The sequence below is a fragment of the Vulpes vulpes genome, chromosome 4 (genome assembly GCF_048418805.1).
Source record: "Vulpes vulpes isolate BD-2025 chromosome 4, VulVul3, whole genome shotgun sequence".
Classification (NCBI taxonomy): domain Eukaryota; kingdom Metazoa; phylum Chordata; class Mammalia; order Carnivora; family Canidae; genus Vulpes; species Vulpes vulpes.
Genome location: NC_132783.1, coordinates 137,212,898 through 137,237,958, shown reverse-complemented (window position 1 = coordinate 137,237,958; position 25,061 = coordinate 137,212,898).

Below are 25,061 nucleotides of genomic sequence, written 5' to 3'. Positions count from 1 at the left end.
ACACACACACAGAGAGAGAGAGGCAGAGACACAGGCAGAGGGAGAAGCAGGCTCCACGCACCGGGAGCCCGACGTGGGATTCGATCCCGGGTCTCCAGGATCGCGCCCTGGGCCAAAGGCAGGCGCCAAACCGCTGCACCACCCAGAGATCCCCAAAATATCGAACTTTTAAAAAGTATTTGCTACCTTGAAATTTTGTAACTATAAAATAATTACAAAATTATGTTGTCAAGCATTTCGCTAGATTACAATGAATTGTTTAGACAATATTTCGAAATGTAATGTCCACATGCTATTCAAGGTGGCTGTCATTTGATGGGCCTGGAGATTATCATCAAAGCTCTACTCACTTGTTTGATAATCATCTGTTTTACTTACATACACAGGTTGCAAAGCATTTTATGCTGGCAGCAGGCTAACCTGCTGTGTTTTCCAGGAGATTATGTATGGCAATTCAGGCAAGATCCCTCAGAGCTATTTATTAAAGAGAATTTGCTTAAAAATACATCTTCAATAGCCAGTGAATTAATCCAGGTTCCAGGATATCTCAACAGAAAACAGAAGAAAAATATATTCCTCTAATTATTTTCTAGGAAAACATTTCCATATTTTATCATAATTTCAGGTATAAAATCAACCAATAAACAAATCAATCATGTTTCTTGTTCTCCACATAAATTCTCATGAATAATCTATTTTTCTTACATTTCCATTTTTTGCACATATTTAATCACATCTTTTTCCATGAAAACACTCACCTGTTTTTCTCTCCACTTAGTTCGTTTTTACTCATTATTACTTTTAATTTTGTAAACTTGATTAAGGCCTATTGTGCAAGAAATAAGACACATTTTGATGCCTCATTAGATTAGATTGGACAATGCATACGCACGTGTAACAACCACACTAATCAAAATAGAGTCCAATGCTGTACCCCTGAGAGCACCAGCTTGTAGTCAGAGTTACATTCAGTACCACTAAATCTGCTTCCTGTCATCGACAAGCTTTCACTTGTCCTAGGATTTCAAATAAACACAATCACACAATGTCTCTTCTTTAGTGCATGACTTTTGTTACTCATTATATTTCAGAGATGTATTCTTTTCATTGCATAAATATTTTGATTATTTTTACCACTGAGTAGTCTTCAAAAGGGTGACTGTATGAAAATACCCTTAGCCGGTTATCTGTTAATGGACCTGGGTTATAATGTTTTTTCCTCTCATGATTAACACTGCTATGAATATCCCGTACAAGTATTTATTGTGAATATGTATTTTCATTTATCTTCGAATAATACCTAGGAGTGGAATTGTTGGCAATATGATGTGTGTTTAACCTCATAAGAAAATGCCGAACAGTTCTACGAAGTGGTTGTAGCATTTACAATCCCAACAGCAAAATAGTTCAAATTGATTCCTATTCCTGACATTTGAAGTTGTTACCTCTTTTAATTGAGTCATTCTAACAGATGTTTATTGGTAGTTCATTGCGCTTTAATTTTTTATTTCTGTAATGAAAAATGATACTGAGCTTTTTTTAAATGCACATATTGCCATATATCATATTATATGAAATACTTGCTCAAACCATTGTCTGAATTGTACTGGGCTATCTTCTTTTTATTAATTTGTGATAAATTCTCCAGATCAAGTTATATGTGAGAAATAGGTGTGGCATATATTTTCTTCCAAAGAGTGATTTGCAGGGTTTTTTTTTTTTTTTAGATTTTATTTATTTATGCATGAGACACACACACACACACACAGGCAGAGACTCAGGCAGAGGGAGAAGCAGGCTCCATGCAGGGAACCCAATGTGGGACTCGATCCCAGGACCCCAGGACCATGCCCTGGGCCAAAGGCAGGTGTTAAGCCTCTGAGCTACCCAGGGATCCCCAATTTGCAGTTTTATATTTTAAATGGCATAAGTACATTTATAAATAAATTTAATAATATCTGAACACTTTAATTTTTAATCACTTTTAATTTGTATTACTTCTTATATATTTTATTTGTCATATTTGTCATTTATACTGGTGTAACTTTTTTTCCTTGGATTTCTGCTACAATACAAAAAGTGTACTTTGTTGTTGTTTCCTAAGTGTCCAGGTACAGTTATTTTTAACATTAGTGGTAGTCAATTGTCATTACCTACTATAAAATTAATAATCCGTATATAGTTCAATGAATTTTCATAAATATACAAATCCATGTACCTACCCCAAACCAAGATGTAGAACTGTTTGTTGTGCCTACACTACACCTTGGTCCTCTTTGCTGTCATTGGATCCACCTGTCTCAGGGAAGCATGATCTCCTTTCCATTTCCCTAGATTTAATAAAACTTTTCTAAATGTCACATAAACAGAATTTTGGGAAATATATTTGCATCTGGATTCTGTGGCTCCATGTTAAACAGTTTTAAGATTCATCCACGTCATTATTTGTATCAGTAGTGCATTGTATTTCATTGCCGAAGAGTATTCCATGGTAGAGATAGATCACCACTTTTTATCCATTTGCAGGCTGACGAATTTAAGTTTTTCAAATTGCTGGCTATTGCAAATAAAGCCCATCCGAAGTTTTTGTTACGTGTACTTTATATGCACACACAGAAGTTTTCATCTCTTGTGGAAAAATACCTTGGGGTGCAATTTCTCAGCTGCATGGAAAGTGCAGTTTATAAGAAACTGCTAAACAGTTCTCCATAGATGTTGGATGATTCCTGTCGTCAGAGATCTGGTGCAGGCCGCAGAGAAGGCTCACCTTGTGCATACATGCTTGCCTCTTTGCTCTTAGGCTCTGCTTTCACGCTTATGTTCTCTCTCCATTTTATTTAGCTTTCATATTTATAGCACCTAGATCTCCTCTTTTCTTTGTCTTCTATAGAACTCTAACAGTTTCAATAGTGGTTAGTGTTTTGTGGAAGCAGAGAGCTTTTGTGAAATGATCTTCCATTTTATTTGTGTGTCTGGAAGGGTTTTAAAGGATATTCACTTTTACTGGTGGAAAACTTATCATCAGTTTCCATAAGAGAAGTCATTTATTTCCCTCCTTCTCTATTTCCTAAAAAAATGTTTGTGCAGGATTTGCAACATTTCTTTGTCAGATGTTTTATAGGATTCACCAGTGTAGGCATCTCGGCCTGGAGTTTCCTTTATGTGAAGAATTCTAATTATGAAATCATGTCTTAAAATGTTTATAGGATATTCAGGTTCCCTCTTTCCCAGGTCAGTATTGCATTAAAATTGTTCATTACAGGTCTTTATTATCCCTTTAATGTTTAGAGTATCTGTAATACCTAAGTACATTGCTGAACCTAATGAAGAAGGAGTTCAAAATTCAATAGGATTTTTATATTATGCCTGCATTGACCAAAGAAATATCCAGGTAGGTTGTTGTAACCTACACTCAGATTAACAGCATCAGATTTTTAGTTCCAGGGACAAAACCAGGAGAATTACTACACACTGCATTTTTCTCTCTCTCTTTTTCTTTATCACCATCAGCTTGTGGAAGGGTAAGTAGCAAACATCATGTTAGGAGATAAAAGGAATTATTTATTTATGCTTCCTGTTTCAACCTCCTTTATTTGTGTATTATAGAGAAATCAAGACAAGTACTATTTACATTTCTACTTCATGTTTTGTTCTAGAAGCAATATAAATCCAAGTAATTTGCCTAGAAGCATCTTTTAAAAACAGAGGTATCATTGTGCACCAATTAATGAGTCTTTTCCATATAATTTACATAATTGAATTTATAACTGGTAAATATTTCAACTTGATTGTGAGTTCAAAAGTTGAAATAACAAAATCCGTAGCAAATCTTTCAGTTTTATGGAGTGCTCTCTCAGGTAAGGTAGAAGAACATTAGTGGGTTATTTGAGAAGCTAATACAAACATTATTCTTACCTCACTCAACTAGTGACTATAGGGCTCTGCTTCACTACTTTCCAAATAATGTAAATATAATTTATATCACACATACCTTTTTTTTCCCCACATAACTCTTAAAGCAATGTTTGTTATTACTGACTTTTGTCGTGACTTAGAAATGTAACAATAGGACCTCATGAACTCAGGATCTGCTCAGAGAATGTGTCATAAATTTAATACTTAAAACATATATAGAATGATAAAAAAGATAAATACACATGCTTATTTTATAAATCTGAGACATACTAACACCCTTTCTTGCACCCAACTGGACAAGAGTCATTTTCTCATATTAAATCTATTTTTGGGATCCCTGGGTGGCGCAGCGGTTTGGCGCCTGCCTTTGGCCCAGGGCGCGATCCTGGAGACCCGGGATCGAATCCCACGTCGGGCTCCCGGTGCATGGAGCCTGCTTCTCCCTCCTCCTGTGTCTCTGCCTCTCTCTCTCTCTCTCTCTATGACTATCATAAATAAATAAAAAAAAATTTAAAAAAAAAATAAATCTATTTTTGGTATAAAAGTATTTTTAATAAAGACCTTCAGAAACATGAATAAATTAATTATGTTCATTATTATTGAATGTATTCTATGATGTGATAAATGAGCTATTTATCGTTATTTGTATGAAACCTACAAACAAACAAACAAACAAAAAGAAACCTACAAGCAACCCAGTGGAACATAGAATTCACAAATACTAGTTTCCTAGAAAATTCTGCCATTTTGTTTAATTAAATATTAATATTTCAGTTTCTACTGGCTTCGTAAATAAGTAGGTCTGAACTTGTCATATTTAATATTAATAACAGTGCTACAATCTATGACAAAGTTTGTCTATAAAGAAATACTTAGAGCATCCTCCAAATCTAAGATGACAGATACACGGAGCAGAACTCTGAATTTGTTTACCTTTTCCTAACAGCCCTTAGTAAATTCTATGTCTGTCCCTCCTCTAGGTGAAGAGCCTTATTGTAAAGCAACTAACTACAGAGTCACTCACTTGAAAAGGTGACATTGGGTTTGGTCATCGTTAATTCAATGAAAGGAAGTCTTCTGGAGCTCTGGGAAGTTCTTTGTTATAACCACTAAAGGAAGACAAAGGAGAAGTATTCTTTGTTTGTTTTCCTGTTGGAAATATTTTAAATTGGTGGATGCAGCTCTCAACATATAATATCTATCACCACTGTGGTCACTCTTCTAATCTGAAGGCCAAAACAGCTATGGCACAGAAAGGATGAGCTGTCCGTGGCATTGCTGAACTACAGAATTAACCACTGTGTAACTATACTGACTTTGCCCTCCTGTCAGCTATTTAAAGAATTTTCTGTCACTCACTTGTCATTGATTATGTAAATGTTAACATATGGCATTAAAGGACACACTAATAAGTTTCCAACAATAATGTAATCTTTAATTAGGCATTATTTATTTATTGCATGGAATATTAGAAAATCATTGAAACTTTGATGTCTGAAATTTTTAATATCAGAAAATATTTACTGAGCGATCACACCGATCAAATCCTAGGAAACCCTAGGAAAGGTGTGTGCCCCTATGTTGGTAATTATGTAGTTTCAGATTTCCTCTCTTTCTCTGTCAGTCTCCCTTTCTTACAAGATTTTTTCAATTGATAAGCATTATATAGCATCTTACAACCAGAGGTTTTTTTTTTGTTTTAAATCTTCTTTTTTTTTTTTTTAATTTTTATTTATTTATGATAGTCACAGAGAGAGAGAGAGAGAGAGAGAGAGGCAGAGACACAGGCAGAGGGAGAAGCAGGCTCCATGCACCGGGAGCCCGACGTGGGATTCCATCCCGGGTCTCCAGGATTGCACCCTGGGCCAAAGGCAGGCGCCAAACCGCTGCGCCACCCAGGGATCCCACAACCAGAGTTTATACAAATTTATTTTTTTCTAAAATAAAACTATATATCAAAAATGAGTATGTTGAGTGTTAGCCCCATTGTCTGAGTTAAAATGTTTATAAAACAGTGTGTTTGGAATAAAGGAACACTTTAGATCAAGTGTATATTTAAAATCATTTCTAATTACTGTGAAATAAAAAAAAAAAATTACTGTGAAATATTCTAAGGCAATGTGTGAGAAAAAATTCAGTTCCATGAAAAATAGTTGCATAAAAAATAATTGGGTTTCTGTACATTATTAACAATGGATTTTACATATTTAAATATGGAGATTGAGTTTGAAATCTTTAAAATTTTATTCAGAACACAATGAGTATTATCCAACCAAATAAAATATTTGAAGCTACTCATTCTTACAATCTCCTAGGTGAAATGTGAAATATGGGTATTCTGGTTGGCTAGTTCAATTTTGTTCTATTTATTCTTTGTGTTAGAAATTATACAACTATCCTTATATCTAAGTTTAAAAGAAAGGATAAGTAAGGTTGTATTTGTATTCAATCAGTTAATCATCATCATAATAAAGACCACCTCGAGTCTACTTACTATGTTAAAACAGAATTCAGCATACATTGTAAGGTCTTTTCTGTTATTATTTTCATTAAATTTCACTAGGCTCAGCAGTACTGGTGTTGATTTGCATTCCAAAAGATAGTTTCAAATGGTATCATGGATTTAACTTGAAACATAAAAGCCAACACATTCAAAGTTAAGCTCATATTCGATTTTGTTATAATCCCCGTTAACACTGGGCTATTTTTAAACGTTTGCATATTTTTCATTTATAATGCTCTCTAATAGGGTTGGCCTTACTGCTCAAAGTAACAGAATAAATGTTTAAAGACTCAAGGTTTAAGGGACTTTGTAGAGCCCTTTGTCCATCTATGATTCTCATTACACAAACTGACTTCAAGCTATTTGATGTGAAAGACCTCGGTCTCCTTTATTCAGCACTCATTATTATGTACCTACTATGCGTGACACTTAACTTGTTGCTGGGGATTCAGGGATAAAAATCACAGTCCCTTGGCCTAGAAATGTTCAGGGTTGATGGGAAGATAAAACTGACCTCCAAAATTGCATTTCTAGCATAAGTACTTTGAAAGAAATACGGCTAGATTGCTTGGGAGCACAGAGAACAGACATCTAAGTCAAATAGCCGAAGAGTAAAGGGAGTTTTTTAAAGGTTTCTTGGAGCAGAAAAACTATTTGACTCACAAAGCAGAAGCATTGTAGGAAAAGGACTTTAAGGTTCAGGTATCCAAACTGTCTTCAAGTGGCTCCACTTTCCCCCTGGCCTTCTCTCCGAAGACGTAGCATGTAAATGAAGCTGGTGTGTTCCTCTATCCTATTTTGACTAAAGATGGTTTTAATGTTTCCCTCAGTTTGACAAATCTTTAGACAGCTTTCTTCCTGACCCTGTCTCTGACCACCCTTTCCTTAGAACATTTACTTAAGAAAACTTCTGATATTGAAAATTCTTTCTCTGCCCCTCTGAGATGTAAATCTTCTCTCCTCCTCTGTACAGGTTTGTAACCCACTGATGTCTCACTCAAGAACCTGGGAGCCAGCTCTTTGAAATGTAACCCTCAGGAAAAAAACTCTATCCCACTCTGTGACAGACTAGGAGCCTAACTTAAGAGCCAACTAGCACACACAGGTGACCTCATCCTATCGACAATCTCTCTCCCAAGGTTCTCCAGTATTTTTCCATTAGCTCACAGCACTTAAAAATTTCTTGCTTTTTGTTTCAGTGTAGTTTGGTTCAATCTCTCTTCCCTATTGAAATAGACCTAAAAAACCCCATCTTCCTTGCCTGTTTAACTCCACTGGGTACAATTTTTCTTTGGCAGTGCCAAGGTATAATTTCCTCATGAACCAAATTTGGAGCGATTGCACAGTCGGCCATAATCATACACAAATAACATCATTTTATAAAATGGATTTTGTAGTTTATTATTCTTTTGATTCAAAGGAGGTGGTGGAATTTGTAGTGAAAAATCAAAAGTGAAATATAAAATATGCATTAAGATTTTTCAGACTTTTTTTTTAAACTTTTAACTTAAAAGTATGGCATTAGTACTCATCCTAGTGATATGCAACATTGGTATGTTATGAGGATTTTTAAAAGTACCATGGATTTTTTTTTGTTTGTTTCCTGTTGGTTTTGTTTGGGTTTTGTTGTTGTTATGACAAAGCAGGATTCCTCACAGAAGGGTAAATTTTGCTCAGCATACTAAAGACAATGTACATATATGAGATTCTCTAATGACATGAAAAGAAGAAAAGTATCTTTTAACAGGAAGTTAAAAAGTAAAATTATAAGACTCAAGTGCTTTATGTGTGTTTTGTACATATATACGTGTGTATGTGCATTATACAATGTAAAGAAACTGCCACTTATGGACAATCAGCAAGGGCAAATATCTACAAAATGACTTTGGTATTCACTTCAGTTCAAAACTATATTTAATCAGTTCCCTATAAGCATCAAAAAATATACTTGTTTAAATTTAACAATATTTTCTTATGTCCTGATGTCATTTTTCTTATGTCTGTGGACTTGTTCTTTTAAGAATTCTGCTAAATAAGCACAAGTAGAAAAGGTACAATTTATTTAAACTTTGACTTTTTTTATTTTAGCTGCCCTACTTTATAAATCAAGAACATAGCAAGCTTAGAAAGAGTTTTCCCTTTAACATCATGGCTTTTATGTATTTCTGAGCAATTTTGAATGGTTAGAAAGCTGTCTGAACCAATTCATAGCTAATATGTTACTCTTGCATAATCTTGACTTGAGAAGATATTCTTCTCCTTGAAGTTGATCAGGAAAATAAGAGAGAAATATGGTACCAAGCAAACTTCCACTCAGAAAATGTAGACCAAAGACACTTTATTTCCCCGCCTTGGGTTTCATTTCTGTCCTTGACTCTTCACATGAAATTGAAGCGAATAAAAGTTGTCTATGCTAATATAAAGCTTCTGAATTATAGGAAGTCTTTCATTTCTGTCCAAACATGGGACATTTGCAATAAATATGCTATCATCTACAAAAAATTTTAAATAGCAATATATGTGGTTAGGTAAAGAAAAAGATTAAAATTTTTATTTAAAGAATGGCAAATTTACATTGAAATTACTTTTGATCGCATTTTCTCCAAGATGGGATAACAATGCAATTTCTCATTAAAATATTTTAATGTCATATGTAAATAATAAAGATTATTTTGGGGGGGGGTGCTGGGTGGTTCAGTAGGCAGGGATCTGCTTTCTCTCTCCCTTTGCCCTTCCCCCCATGCTCATGCTCTCTCTCATTTTCTCTGTCTCTTTTAAATAAGTAAAATAAAATCTTTAAAAAATAGATTATCTAGGTAATACAACAGAGTAACAAAATAATTGAGAGTAAGTAAGAAAATCAGGGTTATTTTGTCATCTTTTATAACAAAAATTTTCAGACGAGTCTTAAAAATTCAGATAGTATCTTGTAGTTTTGCAAAAATGTAATGAATTAAGACAAATTTCAATTTTTAAATTCTCTTTTTCAACATACCACATTACGTTTCTTTAAGAGATAGCATATATTTAAGCGATTTTTATGTGTTCACGTTAACACATAACTCCTTGCTGATAAATTCACTCATAACTTTGTTGCTCATACTCAGTTTTAAGCAACACATATGTAACACCTTTCTGTAATTTATGAATACAACTTCACTAACAAACTGAAACACATATAATGTTTGTTAATTTTTTTCTAATGGAATTGTAGCATTGTAAATGGCTCCACATTGACAAAATACGTAAGTTACAATGCTGGTTTAAAAATGTGAAAAATATGTGAATCTTTCAAACCACAATTTCTGCCAGAACATTCAACCTTAAATTTATATTTTTTAGGGGAAAGGAAATAACATTGTATCAAATACTTCTTCTTTAAAAAAAATATTTTATTTATTCACTCATTAGGGACACAGAGAGAGAGAGAGAAAAAAAAAAAACAGACAGAGAGAGAGGCAGAGACAGAGGCAGAGGGAGAAGCAGGCTCCATGCAGAGAGCGATGTGGGATTCGCTCCTGGGTCTCTAGGATCACACCCTGGGCTAAAGGCAGATGCTCAACCGCTGAGCCACCCAGGTGTCTCTCTTTTTTTTTTTTTTTTTTTTTTTTTTTTTTAAGATTTTATTAATTCACTCAGAGACACAAAGAGAGAGAGAGAGAGAGAGAGAGAGAGAGAGGCAGAGGGAGATCAAATATTTCAATAACACATACAGTTTAATATTATCTACCCCTCTGCTCTATAGCCAAGTAGCTCTTCATGACTCCATTGATATGTAGGCACTTTAAAAATGTTTTCATATGAAAACATAGTTTTAAGTGCTCACTCAACATACTTAACAGGAAGTTCCTATTGTGTGATTGAAATTATGGTGTAAAATCCCGTGTTCTTCGTATTTTTTGGCTATTTTTTTTCTCTTTCTTACTAAAAAGATTTTTTTCAAACTCTACTGTGCATAAAACTTGCTGGAAAGCTTGTTAAAAATAAGTCTTCTACTTCTCATCCACAGATTTTATGATTCAGTAGGTTTGGGTCTCAGCCAAAGAATCTTCATTTTTAACAAGCATGCCAGGTAATTATTATGGATATGATTCCCAGATCACATTTTTAGAAATACTATTTATCTTGATTGCTCACGCCTATCCTTTTTAACATTTAGCTTAATTTCAGACCTTTTCTCTCCCCCTATCTCTCTGTCTCTGTCCGCCTCTGTGCAATAAACCCAATGTTATAAACATGTGGCCAAAAAAAAGTACACTAGTGAAATGATTGTACATATAAAATAGCTTCTGAATATTCCTACCCTCATGCCTTAAAGCCATAGTGGGAACTGAATAAATGCCATTTTAACCACTACAATTATATTTGCAGTTCCCCTGACCATATTGTTTTAATTTTAATCTAATATTTAATACCTCCAACTCTTTCATTTTGCTATTCTGGATCAGGATTTTGAAAAAAAAACGGTATTTTTGTAATATTATCACCTCTGTGTAAAATGATATCTACTATGACATAATATCATTTCTATAATTTATCAACTCAATGATACCCTTGTTTTTGTGTAATACCAAGATGGAAGCAGATGCCAGAATTAAATTTTAATCCAGTGTGTTTTATTTATTGTATATAAATTTCAGGGGCAGGAAAATTAAAAAGGTTTATCTTAGAATCATGAAAATATGGTAATTTAGTAAATAATATTTTTACCGTTCATTAACAAAACTATCATTTTACTTGCAATCATGACCATTACATACCTCAGGATCAGTTTATTGGTGGTCAGATCATGTGCATGCTCTTGGAATTATTCTTCCAAAGTTTCTAAAATGTGCTTATACTCATTGACTCTCCTGTTGACTTCCTATTCTATAGTCAATCTCCAGTAAATTATACTTGTTTAAGCAACTTTTCGACAGTAATCAAGATCATTTTATTTCAAATACTTAAGACTACAAATGATAGAGCAGTTGAAAGAGACTGGGTTATGCATCCATCATCATTTAGTTCCAATTTTTTCTTTCCCAGTTAACTAGGTGTGCAACTAAATCTCTGTGAAGCTCAGTTGTTTTGAGTCATGCATACAAAAGTCCTTGCATAATATAGTTTAAAATTGTCTTAATTATTTCCTCAATGCAGGGCACTTGGGTGGCTCAGTGGGGGATGGTTGGGTGGCTCAGTGGTTGAGTGTCTGCCTTTGACTCAGGGCATGATTCCAGGGCCCCAGGATCGAGTCCCACATCAGGCTCCCAGCGAGGAGTCTGCTTCTCCCTCTGCCTGTGTCTCTGCCTCTCTCTCTCTCTCTCTCTTTGTATCTCTCATGAATAAATAAATAAGATCTTTAAAATAAATATTTCCTCAATGCCATCTATTTTTGGCTGATATGTATACAAAATACATAATTTTAAAACAATGAATTTTAACACTGGTTGAATCAGAATCATCAGCTAATCATTTTCAACTTATATAAATTAACTTCTATTTGTTTTCCAAGTATACTTATGTGGGTAGTCTGGAACAGAAGGGTGTGGATGTTTACTTTCAGATACTATCTAGCCCTCTAAATGTATGGAACCCTGGAAGCCAGGGAAGCATCATTTATGCATTCCTTCTTTCTTGTACCCACTACATTTTTGTGATTTATATCCTATGGATTGAACACTATGCTGTCCATTAGAAATACAAAAGTGAGAAGAGAAGAAATGGATCTTAACACTAAGGTTCCTTCATACTGACAGTGCACTGGGCATCCTGACAGAAATGTAGGACTCCACAGAAAGTGTTGTGTTGGGCCTGGTATGTAACAGCTCATGAAGTCAAGTTGTTTGTTCACATTTTAGGAATTTTGCAGACCAGCTGATGTCATGTTACTTGCAAACCATGGTGGGAATATTTAAACGATAGAAATCAATACATGCTAAATAAAAATGTGTTTGCTTGGATTTTGTTTTTGTTCTCCTAACCACCTCCCCCACCCCCATCTAGTTTTAAGTAGTTTTCATCACACCATTCTTATTTGTATGGCCTGAAGTTGGAGGAGGTATCATCCAAAGTCTCCTAAATTGAGTGAAGCTTAAACTGAGCAGCAAAAGATAGACAAAATAGATCTTGATGGAGAGAGAAGGTGGATTTTTTTTTTTGTAGATGAAATTGCATAATCACAAAAGCAAAATTACACAGAAAAAGATGTGATGCCTTAAAAGCAATGAAAGAAGCTTAATATGGCTTAAAATAGAACATACAGAGAGAGGGGAATGACAGAAATTTATGCTGTGGAAACCAACAGGGAAATTCTCATGTAAAAACTTCCCAATCCTATGAATATGTGGTTTGTTTAATTCAAAGACAGTGGGAATATAATGCAGTATTATTTAATCATGTCTGCATTTGAGATTTGATTTTGCAATGGTTTGTAGAATGGATTGAAGAGGAAATAAGAGTTCTATGGGAATTGGATAGATGGAAATTTTTTCTCCTGTCAGAGAGAGAGAAATGATTTTGTCTTGGATGGTGTTGTTGGTGAACTGGGGAAATTCTGGGCACTGGGGCCTTGACCCAGCCAGACCTGAAGGAGATACTGGAGGTTCTTTGGTCACAAAAATGAATTTAAGGATAGACATGCAGCACAGTGATAAGGAACATAAACAGGAAGGCTTTAAAGTGAGAAGTATACTCTTGAGAGATAACAGTGGGAGAGACAAGAGAAAGACAGCACTCTGTCCTGGGGTTTGGGTTTCCACCTTAAATCATTTGCTAATTAGGGACAGGATATTCATTACCTAGAGCAGGGAAGCAGGGTCTCAGGCTTCTTCTTCCTAATTTGGTTCGGGGTTTCTTGCCATGGCACTCTCCATCTTGGGCCTGTCTGGTTTGATCTGACTTCTTATGGAGTGCTATCAGAACAGGCTTCTGACATTTCCAATAGCCGGTCATGACTTCCTATTGCTGACTTCCAGGTGTCTTATTAGAACCTAACTAACTGCCTACTTTAATAATGGTAATAGGCAATGGAGTTGAAGATAACTGGATATAAAAGAACTGTTTCATGAAAAATTGTAGGATGTGGTCGTTTGGATGTGTGAAACAATGGCAGAGGGGAAAGTTATGACCTACAGATTTCTTATTTGATCTATTCATTTAGTGAGTTATTGGGAAAAGAGGTATGCAGGCACAGAAGAGGGAGCTAAGGCAGATTAGGAATACCCATAAGAGAGATTTAGGAGTGTTTTGTTTGAAGTCCCTGTGTGGGTAACATTCTCACTGAGGTGTTGAGAAGGAAGTTGGAAATGAGTGTGTGGAGGATAGGAAAGAAATATAGTTTGATGATATCCATTTGAGAGTGAAGGAGAGAAAATACAGCCATATAATAGAAGATCATAAAAGACGCTTTCACAAACTTGTATCATTTATCAGTATAATAAGCCAACCCAAAACTAAGTGGCTTTAAAATTAACAGTATTACTGTTTACATTCCCTTGTGTTAGTAATTTGTTTTGAATTCCACTGGATAGTTTTTTGGCTGGTTTCAATTGATATTACTCAGCACTTTGTCTGGGTCTGGATATTTTGGCTTTTAAAGCCTCACTCATCCAATTGGCAGTTAGTTCTAGCTGTTTCCCAGGCCTCACATTTTCATCAGGCTAGCTTGGGATTTTTTTTTTTTTTTAAATGGGAACTGTTTCCAGAAACAGCCAAAGAAAAGTCAATTCTCAGTGATTATTATTTTTCAAACCTCTGCTTGCATGGTATTTGCTAATATCTCATTGATCAAAGAAAGTCACGCGACCAATCCCAGCCAGTGTGGGTATGGACACAAGGATACATGATGCGTTAAGAGCTATTTCTATAAGAGTCTGCCATAAATCCCAAGGATCAAAGATCAAGTGGAAGATAGAATAGCAGAGAAAAGGGACAGCTAGAATATTGGTAAGAGAAAGTTAGCAAAAAGAAGCATTGCAATGGCAAAGGAAGTTGGTAAGAGCAGCAGAATCCCGTTAAGGAGAAAAGGTTACATTTTTGGTATGCACAGGGAATCTTTGAACCTTTACTATCTCCTTCATACATCAATTTTGTGTCAATTAGGATTACATCACACTGCACATAATGAAAAGGAGTTCTTACAGGGGCTTAATCACAGAGGCAAATACTTGACCAACACGAAGCTCAGATGTAAATAGTTCAGCCCTGGTGCTGTGGCTTAACACCGTCTCGGAATCCGACCGTCCTCCACTACTTGAATTGTCATCTTCCATCTTCATACATGTCACTTCACTCTCATAGCAAGACTAGTAGGACACCACCAGGCATTAAAAAGGAAGAAAGTAAAAGAGAAGCCAAGGCTTTCTTTTAATGAGGCTGTGGGAAGGACTGTTGCCAATACTTCCCATGGCCAGGCCTTCTGCAATATGGTCATATTTAATTTTACAATAAAGAGGAGCATTGGAATATGTTTAAGTGGCTGGGGTGGTGGGAGAGGGGCATAAACAGAATCAGAGTTCTGTTAATAAGGTTATTCTATATGAAATCTGCAGTGCCTGCCACAAGCTTCTACCTACTTGGAGATACACAGCAACCCAATCTTGCCCCAAAGGCTCTAAGATTTACAAGATTCATTTTTCTTGTGATTTTTAAAAATCTAGACAACACATACTAATTTTGTGCTTTTTCAGGAATAAACTATTTGACAGAATGGGGATTTTTTAAAGTATTAAAATATTAACTGATAATAAGAAGCTAACACCTATTTGGCATTAATTTGTACCTAGCATTATTTTAACTGTTTGCACATTATATCTCAATTAAACTACACAACAATCCTTTGAAATAAGTACTAATATTTTCATTAAATTTAAAGATAAGGAATTGGTCAGAGAGAGGCTAAATAGCTTAGTCAACTTTATGTAATTAACAGGCTCTTGAACTTTCTGACATAAAATGACAAATTTTAGCTGATATGGTATATAGTACTGCTCACTAATGTGATTAAAAGTATAAGACAGAAAGTGCTTTCTGTCTAATATTAACATCTTAACCTAATATTAGATTTCCAAACAAGTAAAGTTTCCAGTGAAGAGTTTTTATTATGGAAGATCTCACTCTGGCTCCCTTATTTTTATTATTTTTATTTTTAAAACCATGTATTTATTTTAGAAAAAGAGAGAGCACAAGCAGGAGGAAGGGTGGAGGGAGAGATTCTTCAAGCAGACTCCCTGCTGAGTGCAAAGCCCCACCAGAGACCCTGAGATTATGACCTGAACCAAAACTAAGAGTTGGACACTCAACCTACTGAGCCACCCCAGGTGCCCACGCTCTGTTATGTTTAAAACAAAACTTCCTCTTATGATTTTGATTTCAATTATATTCATAGCATCATCATATTCTATACAATCCTATTTTTATTTTTATTCATGTTTCAATATTAATGAATTTGTTAAAATTAGTAATGACCCAAAAAGTTTGCTTTCAAAATATCCCAATCATTTTCATTATTGTGACAAATAAATAATTTAGAATTAGATTTAATAATCTAATGGGGGATAAAACGATACCTTATAAGGAAGACTTCAACATTTTAGAAAATTCATGAATGACATAGTTTTTAAAATCCTTAGATTATTCAAAAGTCTAATAAATTATTTTTATATACAATAATGTGAGATTTTTAAATATTAAGCAATAGAAACCTCTTGAATCCATGACTCCTATCTGTTAATAGTCAAAGGTGTATTTATATCACATCTATGAAAGAAAAGAAGTAATAATACCTTTTTATTGTGTCTTTCTTTCCAAAACGTACCTTAACAAAGATCCTGAGACAGTCTTTCATGATAGAAAGCATGAATATAATGAGAGAGTCAACCCAGGCAAGTATCTTACATTTATTCAAACTATAAAATTGCTAGTATCTAGAAAACTTGTGCTGAATCAACTTTATTTAAATGGAATATTGCAGCATATTCACAATAGAAGCTCAAACCTTTTCCTCTGCATGATAATATGTCTTTATGTTTTTCAGAAAGAAAATTCTCAGAACATTAAAGAAAGTAGAAATTCTTATTATTCAAGAAGTTGGGTAGAAGAAATGTGATGACTCTGACTTCAATAAAAGGCAAGTCTTATTCCAAACAGTGGATTCATTTTTATTAGGCAATCTTGTTTTTATGGTAATTGCCAGTACAGTTTATGCAGGGAAGTCTGAACTATGGGCTAACATAGATTCCATTATTTTGTGTAGAAAATAAAGTGCGGTAAGGCTACCTCATCTCAAAGGCTGATGTTCTGATTATTTATTTCATTTTCTCATAATATCCAATAAACTTATAAGTTGAGTATTGTAGGAAAACTCTAAGTTTAATGATTTACACTTTAAGCTTATATGATGTTACATACCAACTATATTTCAATTTTAAAAACATTAAATTTAATGAACTTGCTGTGTTAACTACATTTATGTGGTCTTTATTTTTTTTTTAAATGTGGTCTTTAAAAAGTCTCATCATCACGCTTTTTAAAATCTTTCTGAATCTTTTTTTTTTCTAATTTGGGGGATATTTTATATAACCATCCATTTGTTAATACCTACAAGCAACTTTCTTTTAAAATTCTGTTTCACTGAAGTCAATTATGTGTCTTTGAGTCAGTGTTGAGCACCTACATTGTTCCAGGCACTATTCATGACTGGAAAGATAAAATGACATTTGGTGGAATCCTTGCTGTTGCTTAGCTCATTTAATCAATTCATTTTTTCAGAATTAGGCATTAATCATTAAATAACTATGTTTTCAACAACTGTATTTGTTTTTAACTATAACACAATTAATTTAATAAAAAATATACTTTTCTGGTAATGCCTTTTTTTTTTTTTTAAGATTTAAAGATGAGAGACACATAAAGAGAGAGACAGAGAGAGAGAGAGGCAGAGACACAGGCAGAGGGAGAAGCAGGCTCCATGCAGGGAGCCCAACGTGGGACTCGATCCCAGGATTCCAGGATCACGCCCTGGGCTGAAGGCAGCACTAAACCGCAGAGCCACCCAGGCTGCCTGAACTCAGGGTCATGAGACTGAGCCCTGCATGGGCTCTGTGATGCCTGTGGAGCCTACTTGATCTTCTATCTATCCCTCTGCCCCTCCCCTCAGCTCTCCTTCTTTAAAATAAATAAATAAATAATTTTAAAAACTTTTTTTTTTAAGGGACGTCTGGGGGGCTCAATGGTTGAGGGTCTGCCTTTGGCTCAGGATGTGATCCTGGGGTCCTGGGATTAGGTCCCACATCCAGCTCCCTGCATGGAGCTTGCTTCTCCCTCTGCCTGTGTCTCTGCCTCTCTCGTGAATAAATTTAAAAAATCTTAAAAAAAAAGAAGAAGAAGAAATAGAAGACTAGAAGCATATAATGGAAACTCCAGATGGAGAGTCTAGAGGAGAAAAATATCAAAAAGTAATATTTCAGAAATAATGAAAAACTTGAATCCTCAGACTAAGAAAGCATAGTTGGTTTGGGGCAATATAAGTAAATATAAATGAATATTATCAGTCAATTAGACGGAGAAATCATTTTAAAAGCTACTCCAAAAATATGCATATTACTTACTAGACTGTCAGCATACTCCTTGAAAACAAAAAAGGATGTCAGAAAGGGATAAATTAATTTCCTTTTTTAAAATTTGAATTCAATTAGCCAACATAAGGGCTGAGACCAAATGTTTCTAATCTAGAACCTAATATAGCCACATAAACTATTATTTGATTTAAACATACAAAAATATTTTCAGTAAAAAAATAGTGCTGACACAAATGAACCACACACACACACACACACACACACACACACACAATACCATTTCAAAAGGAACAACACAATCCAGACAGAAGGAGTATAATGTAAGAAGTCATCTGGAAAAAACAAATTGCTCAATATATAAGAATTTTAAAAGATACTGACTCTGGAGGTAGTATGTTGACATTAGGGTAATGGACACTAGGGTTGACGTTGGGGTGATGGATTTAGATTTTACGAATCACAGAAGGACATAAGATTTTTAAGATTCTTATATTGTTCAGCTGGTGGGAGGAGATGCTAATTAAATTTTTACCTTTAAAAATATTCGGGCAGCCCTGGTGGCTCAGCGGTTTAGTGCTGCCTTCAGCCCAAGGTGTGATCCTGGAGACCCAGGATCGAGTCCCATGTCAGGCTCCCTGCCTGGAGCCTGCTTCTCCCTCTGCCTGTGTCTCTGCCTCTCTCTCTCTACCTGTGTCTTTCATGAATAAATAAATAAAATATAAAAAAATAAAAATATTCATGTTATTTTTAAAAGATACACAATGATAAATGATAGACTTTAGATATTCCAAACTTTTGGAGTTGGGGGTCAAGTGAAGCATGCAACTAAAGGAAGAGGAAACAGAAAATTTAATCAATCAAACAGCAGAAAAGGAGAAAAATGAGGGGTAACAGTACAAATAGGATAGTAGAAATGATAAATTACAGTAATGATAATAAATACAAACTCACCAATGTATATAAGAGAGATAACTAAAAACTGAAGAGAAAATATAAATTAACTAGTATTCAGATTATTAAAGATGCATCCAAAGCAAAATGATATAGAAAGTTAAAATATGTGATTGAAGATAGGTAGGTAGGTAGGCAGCTAAATATCCACATATATCTCACGTAAATGTAAACCAGATAATAATGGATTAGTCCTATTAATATTAGATAAAATCATCTTATATAAAATGCCATTGATTTTGATAAAAGAAATCACTGAAAGTGAGCAAAATATAAAATTACTAGAAAACTATAACAATTCTAATGTAATATGCAGCTAATAAAGCCTCAACAATATATGAAGCAAAGAAAGCAACATAATTTTTTTTTTAATTTTTATTTATTTATGACAGTCACACAGAGAGAGAGAGAGAAGCAGAGACACAGGCAGAAGGAGAAGCAGGCTCCATGCACCGGGAGGCCGATGTGGGATTCGATCCCGGGTCTCCAGGATTGCGCCCTGGGCCAAAGACAGGCTCTAAACCACTGTACCACCCTGGGATCCCTTTTTTTTTTTTTTTTTTTTAAATTTTTAAAAGCAACATAATTAAAAGACAAATATACAATCAAAATATGAGATTTTAACGTTTTTCTCGTGATAATAAATCAGGCGGGAAAGTATGAGAAGGACTTAGACAGTTGGAAAACACAACTAATAGCAATGATTGAAGATACAAATAGAAGCCAATGATTGAAGATACAAATAGAAGCCACTACATTAAAGGTATAGAAAGATGGATGATTTTCAGTTATGTGCAACATGCTATTTTAGCATGGGCTAGACTATAAAGAGAATCTCAACACTCTTTTAAAAAAATGGCAAACAGGGATTTGTTCTTTGATGAGACTGCAATTAAGTTAAAATAATTGACAACACGTTTAAATCTCAGTACTTAAACTTCAAAAAATCCTGAGTTCAAAGAAGGAAGCGTGATGTAAAAGTGGACATATTTATAACTGAACATTCATAAAGTATTCCTTATTAAATGCCTCCATATGCAACTTAATTTATTTAATAAAATTTTCTTAAGGAGATATACAGTTTAATCATCACAGGTTATGATTATCTACAGTGTTGCAGATTGACAACCCTGTAGATAGGGCTGTTGTTGCTGGAGTGAACAGCATAGGGACATAGACAAGATATTTTGTGGGGTTATTACTGAGAAGGGACACAGAACATCCCTCCCTTATTGTCATACTGTCTACCAATATTGCTTTGAGAAAATGTTTAAGAGCCTAGCATTGTCATGAACAATGTACTGGATTGGGAATGTAGTCACCTGAATTTTAGTCTTCAGCTTGGACATATTTTGTAACACTGGACATATATTTCAGGCCACAGACCGTTCAATTCTTATGCATCTGCGATGGCAAATCACTGGACTAATCCTCTAAGGATCTGGATATTATTAAATATTAGTCTTGCAGGTAAGGAGAAAAGCTTGGTAAAGTAAAGAAGTGAGAATAATAATCAATATTTCTGAGTACCTAGTTTCATTAAATGTAGAAATGGGGATGATGAGAAATATTTTGAGTACAAAGGTGCCCCCAAGGCACGCAGAAAATTCACAGGGAGTATTTTAAATTTAAAGGGAGACACGGCAATACTGGAGACTTGCCACACATCATGTGAATTACCGGTTAGAAATCACTGTTTTAAGATTAGATTGCATTACACTTCTCTCCAGGTCATGTTTTTGGAAAGCTGGGTTTTTAGAGGCCTTTATGTAAAAGGCAAGTACAATGCAAAAATCAATATAGAACAGGAAATGAAAGTGGTGGCGTTGAATCAGAGTCCAGTATTTTACAAGGTGAATACTGTGAATAGTATTTAATAAGCACTGGTATTTTTTTTTAATGCAACAGGCAATATAGTGAATAAAAGAAAATTCTTGCTATCATTACTGATTCTAGGTAAGAGCAAAGTTAAGAATTAAAGAACAGTATTTCTCTTTTACTTTAAGGAGATTATGTTTTTTTCAAATGACCATTAATTTGTCAAGACATAAATACTTTGAACTTTAATAGAAATCACTACTCAATGAATGGAACTGTTAGGTATTTCTTTTGATTTCGTGTGTCAGGACAAAAGAATGGTAACTGAGGACGCTCTGAACTGTGAAAGTCTGAAAGTCTCTGATTTTGCTGACACGTCAAAAAAGACACTCTGAAGTTAAGTAAATTTTCTAAAGCTGCGCATCTTGAATAAGACTGATTGAAGGTTGAGACTCAAGCTCTTTGACTCCTGGGAGTATGTTCTTGGTTATCATGCTGTAAATATGTAAAAATGTATAAATATGTAAATAATGCTGATGGAATCTTATGAATTTATAATTGGAAACTCTAGAATATCCTGAAAATAATAATAATTAAAGTTTAATACTATGGATATATTTATAAATTCATAGTCTGCAAACATTCTATAACTGTGACAACATAAAAGACAGTAACATCTTTTTATATATTTATTATAGTCATACCTGGTGACAAAATGACACTCCAAGCAAATTTCACCTTTTGGTCTTCTGTTTTTTCCACTGAAATAATTCTAAGTTTTTGGTCTCCATTTCCGAGGGCAAAATTTTGATACATTGAGACATCTGCACAAAAACAGTGATAAATTATACTTCATCAAAATTAGAAATTTTTGCATCAAAGGACCCTTGTTAAAAAGGTGAAAAATCAAGCCACAATATAGATATAGATATAGATAGATATAGATATAGATAGATATAGATATAGATATAGATAGATACAGATATAGAATACACATAGAATATAATATATGATGTGTATATATATTCAATACATATATCCAATATATGAAGAAAACAATAATAATTTGAACAATTTGAACATTTTACTAAAATAGATACATTGATTGCAAATAAACATGAAGAGATGGTCAACATCATCAGTTATTAAATAAATGACAAAACCATAAAGTGAGGGACGCCTGAGTAGCACAGTGATTGAGGATCTGCCTTCCACTCAGGTTGTGATCCCGGTCCCAGGATCAAATCCCACATCGGGCTTCCCATTCTGCCTGTGTCTCTGCCTCTCTCTCTGTGTCTCTTATGAATAAATAAATAAAAATCTTTAAAACAAAGACAGAAACAAAAACAAAACCACAATGTGATATCACCAAATACTATCGTGATGGCCAAAATCAACAAAGTAAAACTCAAATATTGATCAAAATGTTCTCTAATTGTTACTCTCATATGTTGCTGATGGAAGCCCGAAATAGAAACTCTACTTTGAAAAACTGTCAATTTCCTATAAATTGAACATATATTTACCCTATTTCCCTCTAATTTTATATCTAACTGTTTACCCAAGAGAACTTAAAATTTAAATCCGCACAAACACTTGTATTTAAATGTATACTAGTGTTTTTCAGAATCACTATAGACTGCCAAAAAGTTAAATATTCCTCAACTGACAAATAGATAACAAACTCTGGTGTGTGCATACAATGGAATATTACTTGACAGTCAGAGAGACCAAATTGTTAATAATATGGAGACAGAGATGGGTCTCAAAAACCGTGAAATAGGGGCACCTAAGTGGCTCCGGACGGTTAAGTGATGGACTGTTGGTTTGGGCTCAGGTCATGATCTCAGGGTCCTGGGATCAAGCCCTGTGTGGGCAGAGTCTACTGGAGATTCTCTCCTCTCCCTCCCACTCTGCTCCTCTCCACCCCTTACCCCTGCTTAAAAGTGAACTCTCTCTTTCAAGCTCTCTAAATAAATATATAAAACCATTTTTAAAACTAATGAAATAATCCCAGCAAAAAAAGGCTGGCTGACAGGGTTTGGTTGGAGGGAGAGATTTACTAAAAAAGGGCATAAGGGAACATTTGTGACGATGTGGTAATTGTTATATAAAATGCATATGTTTTTCAAACTTGCTGGAATTTCAAATTCAATTAAATTTAAATGTTATTGTATGTGAAATATATTTCACTACTCTGACTTTTTAAAAATCTAATTTTACTTTAAAAACTTATATTGTATCCAAAACACAGTTAAGCACATGGTTACTTTTTTCACCACTTTTCAAATAATGACTCCACCCTACTCGATTATAATTCATTGTTTAATGATGGCTCATATGTGTATGTCATTTAGTATAAGAAATTTAAGATATAAGCCAGATAGCTAGCTTTTTATACTGCCATATTTTTGACATATAAATGTTTAAGATACACATATTTATATTACACAGAATGCAATGAAACACAATTTAATTTTAGGCTAAAATCTGATAAATAATCTATACTTGATGCCCTTCCAAGCATATTTGGATGCAGTAATAGCTAGCCTAAGGCTTTTTCCCACTCTCTATTCTCTTCTGGAGCAACACATACTTGGCCAAAGATGAAAAATGTCACCAGTCTCCCAGCTGTTGAGGTTTTATTTTTTCTTTCAGCTTAATACAGCTAATCAGCTGCCAAATTTAAAATATCACTTTCTCCACTTTTATTATACTCTAATCTGTCCCCACCTTCTTCTTGCAATTAGTATTTAGCTGCACATAATTTTATGTGTAATTCTCATGAAGCTTCTAGCACACATCTGGTACCTAATATGGACTCAAATCTTATAGCTATAATAATGATAACTTTTATTATTATTTTATCTTCATAAGAGATTTTTATTTTATGTGATTAAAGCATAGTTATTTTTTAAATTTTGATTTTATTTTAGTTAACATGCACTGTTATGTTAGTTTCAGGTGCACAATATAGTGATTGAACAATTCTATACATTACTGAGTGTCTGTCATGATAAATGTACTCTTCATATCCTTCATCTATTGGACCCATCCCTCCACCCACCTTCCCTCTCTAACCATCAATTTGTTCTCTATAGTTAAGAGTCTGTTTTTTGGGTTGTCTTTTTTTATCCCTTTGCTTTTTTTGTTGTTGTTGTTGCTGTTGTTTATAAAAGGTAGTTATTTTACTTTTTTTGTAGAAATTTATTTTGCAGTCTAAGTTTCAAGGGCAACAATTTTGCACAGTATATTTTGTTTCTAAGTATGGATTAAAATGTGTTCCACTTATTGCGGTGTGTTTTTAGATATTAGATATACAATATCAGAGTTCAAAAGTGAATGTATTAGAAGTTCATTCTATGCCAGATATTATGCTGTTTGGAATTCAACATTGTGTAAAAACAGATATATCCCTTGCACTCATAGAGACACTATTTATGTACCAAATGGTATAAAATTGCTCATTTTTTAAGAAAAAATACACTATTTTTATTTAAGTAAAAGAAAATATTGAATAACATCAGCAATCTTCAATAGGGAAAAAATAGTCCTTTGATAAAAGTTCAAGAATTTAAGTGGAAGTAACATTGTAAAAAAGTCACACTTATGCTTTTAGGTTCAATTTTTACCATCTGAGGTGGAATCATGTTAACATTTATAATGCTTTAGGAACATTTTATGAAGTGTATAGAAACTTTAAGAAATATTTAATTTTATTTTCTAATTATTGGATATTTTAAAAATTATTTTTTAGTCTTTATCCAGGATTTCTATATAGTGTTATGATTCATTTTCTCAGTTCAATTTTATTTAATTAATTTATTTTTAAATATTTTATTTATTCCTTGAGACAGAGAGATACAGAGAGAGAGGGAGCATGAACAGGGGAGAAGGAGAAGCAGAAGGAGAGGGAGAAGTAGACTGCCTGTTCAGCTGGAAGCCTGATAGGGGACTCAATCTTAGAACCCAAGATCATGACCTGAGCTGAAGGCAGATGCTTAACCATCTGAGCCACCCAGGTGTCTTTCAATTCAATTTTAAAACCAATGAATGCATCTTTTTAAATCATTGTAATTCTGAAGTTCTTGTTTGGGTGGCATTTTTATTTTTCTGTAGTGTTTAGAATTACAAAGATTATCTGTAGGCTTTGTTGAATCTGTCTTCCATTTAGACCTCAGAGGTAAAGCTGGTGATCCACAAAGCCCATAGTGAAGTGTCCACCCATCAACTGGGTATAAAGAATATAATTTAACCAAGTGGAAATATTCAAAAGTAATGAAGAGACCTGAAGTTTCTAATACTATTCAAAATTT